We start from the raw sequence: 4,176 nt of genomic DNA, 5'->3' as shown, positions 1-4,176 counted from the left end.
AAAAATTTACTAGAGTCTAAAAATATAAGATTTGATATTGCATAGACGGGAGGTCAAATTAAATAAAACAGATTATTTCCTACTCCTCTTCGGCATATCATTACGTACGCACACACTCCTCTGAGTCGCTCTTCAGTTTCTCATCCTTACAGAAATTTCTGGGACAAATCCAGTGTGGTATTTATCGTCAATCTGCCAGGAATCATGGATTTATAAGGTCTGGTAAATACAAACCCATAGACCTGTAGCAAAGCAAATCTCTGACTATCTGACGAGGAACAATCTTTTCGAACCTTACCAGTCGGGGTTCAGGAATTTCCACTCAACTGAAACAAAAGTTGTAAATTATATCCTTCTTGCTTTGGATACAAATGCAAGCTCGAGACTTGTGCTGCTGGACCTCAGTGCTGTGTTCGACACGATCGACCACAGCATTCTTCTTCACCGTCTTGAGCACTATGTTGGTTTCGGGGGTACGGCGCTTCGCTGGCTTGAATCGTACCCCAAAGATAGAACACAATTTGTGCTCCGTGAGGGTTCAGAATCGAAGCACTGCAAACTACGCTTTGGTGTACCACAAGGGTCTGTCCTTGGTTCATTACTTTTTGCAATCTACATGCTTCCCTTGGGCGAAGTTATCCGCAGTTTCGGAATTAGTTTCCACTGCTACGCGGATGACACCCAACTCTTTATTCCTGTAGAACCAAGGGACTCGGCCCAAATCCAGAAGGTTAAGTGCTGTCTGGCTGCGTTGAAGAGTTGGGTGTCACAGAACTTCCTGCAGCTTAACACTGGGAAGACAGAGCTGATAATTATCGGCACAAAACGGGACCAGAGAGAATTTGAGAATGTCCCTCTCTGGTTGGATGGCTTCGCCATCCCAAAGAGTGCATATGTCAGACATCTTGGTGTCCTGTTCAACCCTCAACTGTGTTTAAATAGAATTGCATTTTTTCATCTGAGAAACATTGCAACAATCAGACCAGTGTCATCTGCAGCAGATGCAGAGACACTGATTCATGCATTTATATAATCAAGACTGTATTACTGTAATTCATTGTTCTCGGGACTACCAAACTCTACCACGAGAAGTCCACAGCTTGTACAGAATGCTGCAGCTAGACTGCTGACTAAAACAAGAAAGTTTGATCACATCACACCTATTCTCGCCTCTGCACTGGCTACCAATAACTTCCAGATCGGATTTGAAGGTGCTACTGCTAACCTATAAAGCCTTGCATGGACTATCTCTATCCTACCTGAAGGACCTGATCATTCCTTATAGTCCTTCTCAGCCCCTCCGGTCTTCGGGAGCCGGCCTTCTTTCAATGCAGAAGGTTAAAAAGAAATCGGCTGGACAGAGAGCGTTTGCCTATCGAGCCCCCTTCCTAAGGAATAGGCTGCCACCGGTGATCAGGGAAGCTGACTCTGTGGAACTATTCAAAGGAAAGCTCAAAACGCATCTCTATAATCTTGCGTTTGGAACATAGGAGTGTGAAAACGATACAGATGCGGTTTATACAGTTAACACAGTTACTAAATTAATAGCAGTATACATCTCCACGATGTACTCCATTTTAATTCACTATTCTGTTTGTTCTAGCGTGTTGCGGTGACTGGAACGGATGCCTGGACTCTCCTCGTGGTTAACCGGCCAGCACCACATCACCAATTAAATATGATGTGCACGTATTTATCTGTGTGTCAATTATGGCACCCATTGCACTCCTGACTATCCCTGGAAGAAGGGTTCCCCTATTATGCGTTTCTTCTCAAGATTTCTTCCTTGCTGATTCAATGGAGTTTTTTCTTGCCCTTGTGGGGGCTTGGGTAAAGGGGGGAGTCATAAATATTATACCTGTTAAGCCCTTTGAGACTGTAATGGTGATTAAGGGCTACACAAATAAAATTGAATTGAACCTATAGAAGTGTTTTAAAAGACTTAAAAGAACAGAGTTTAGGTTTTGGTGAAGCTTATTTATTATTATTATTATTATATTGTATCTCAGAACTGTAAGGCAGTAAGACCCAGCCTTGAGTTGAGCAGCAGGCAGAGAGGATGAGGGTAAGGGGAGCTAAATCAGATAAGAGGGAGGGACAGGGTATTGAGTTATGGATTAACAGACACTAAACAGACACTTTACCAAACCTGCAACACACAACCCAACAACTCCAAACTAGGGCTTGTACATCACAATTAACCTGGAAGCGTTGGAATGATCATTATTGTATTGGTGGTAGTGTTTTCTATGGTCATTTCTTTGTGATTAATCATGAAATTATTTGTCATTATGGGAAGATATATTGTGTTTGAAACTGCTACAGGGTTTCTTAGTCCAGATGTTGCCAAACAACATTTTCCTCAGCCTACCAGCCGTAACTTACTGGGCTGCTTAAGGGTTTTACAGTCAAAGCGCTGAGCGCTCTTCATATGGCGCACGCCAACCAGAACAATGATGCACTCTGATGTACCAGCCCCGTGCTAAAGTATGTATACATATATTTATTCTCAATTAGTAAATATATATATTTCTTCTCAATTACATTCAGATGGCTATGATGTCAGGTCCAAATAATCCCACTCCTGCAGTGTGCGTGTGCGTGCGTGTGTGTGTACGCGTGTGACAACAGCCCTCCATCCGCCGCGTCACGATCGCCAAGACGACGACGACACCACCCACGGCACCAACAGCCCTCCATCCGCCGCGTCACGATCGCCACGACGACGACGACACCACCCACGGCACCAGCAGCCCTCCATCCGCCGCGTCACGGCCCGTCATGCTCACCTGCTGCTCGGACGGGATGTAGCCCCCGGCTCTCCTCCTCCCCCTCCCCCTCCCCCTCCCCCTCCTCCCCCTCTCCCTCTCCCTCCTCCTCCTCCCTCTCCTCCCCCTCCTCCTCCTCCCTCTCCTCCCCCTCCTCCTCCTCCTCCTCCTCCTCCTCTCCCTCCTCCTCCTCCTCCTCCTCCCCCCAGGGCGGACGTGATTCACGGCCATCTGCCCCGGCCACCCCAAGTCGTCGCCCCATTAGCGCCGTCGCCATGGTACCTGCTCTCATCCGTCTTCGGGAAAACTCCAAAGGCTGTCGCTTCCTTCCTCCCTCCCTCCCTCCCTCCCTCCCTCCCTTCCTCTCGCCCTTCCCCTTTCGCTTCCTCCCTCCCTCCCTCTCTCCCCATGTCCTCCCTCCCTCCCTCTCTCCCCATGTCCCTTCCTCCCTCCCTCCCTCTCTCCCCATGTCCCTCCCTCCCTCCCTCTCTCCCCATGTCCCTTCCTCCCTCTCTCCCCATGTCCCTCCCTTCCTCCCTCCCTCCCCCTGTCCCTTCCTCCCTCCCTCACGCCCCCCCCCAGAGCGAAGGGGTCATCATTTATGTGTCTCGCAACTTCTGGACACCAGCATAAATCACGGACCTAAATAGTCTATACCTAGTCTGGGAGCTGCCATACCTGTCTGTCTGTCACTAACACACACACACACACACACACACACACACACACACACACACACACACACACACACACCTGACTCATCATGACATGCCATGGAGGTGACATGTTTAGCCAAGGTGTCTTCCTTTAGGGCCTTGCAGAGATGCAGTGTTCACCTCTCAATGTGTCCATCCTGAAGTAATTCAGTCTTGCAGGTTTCCAGCGTTTGCAGCGTTCCCGAAGGCGCCCCTCTGGAACATACCATACAGGCTCTCTGGGGGTGTCCTCATCTCAAGGTCGGGGCTGTTGGCCTGTTTGCTGTCCACTGCGACCATCTGGTGCTCCAACACTAATCAATACAGGTTCCCTTCGTGACATCCAAATTGGGTCATCATAGCTGATGCTCCCAATTTATCTGACATTGCTGAGTAAATGCACAAAAGGAGATTGGGTTGAGGTTAGGTTTTCCTAAGTCTAGTGAGTCATGCACATGTGTTGTATAGAACATTTAAGATTGATGCTTTACCTGAAAACGAATTTATCCAAATAATCGAATTTACTGAATTGATTTAATAAAACGTCTCTCATTGCTTATTGGCTTAAGCAAATAAGTAATTGGCAAGGTAAATTGAGTTACAGGCTCACTAGCAGATGGTTGAATGTGACCCTTAATATATATACGGATGAACACAGACTTTATTCATTGTTATTGTTTGCGTGTTTGTGTGTGTGCGCACGCGGTTTATGT

Source organism: Gadus macrocephalus, chromosome 21 (assembly GCF_031168955.1).
Source record: "Gadus macrocephalus chromosome 21, ASM3116895v1".
In the NCBI taxonomy this organism is placed as follows: domain Eukaryota; kingdom Metazoa; phylum Chordata; class Actinopteri; order Gadiformes; family Gadidae; genus Gadus; species Gadus macrocephalus.
The sequence above is the reverse complement of the archived record's forward strand: the minus strand, read 5'-3'. Positions refer to the sequence as shown.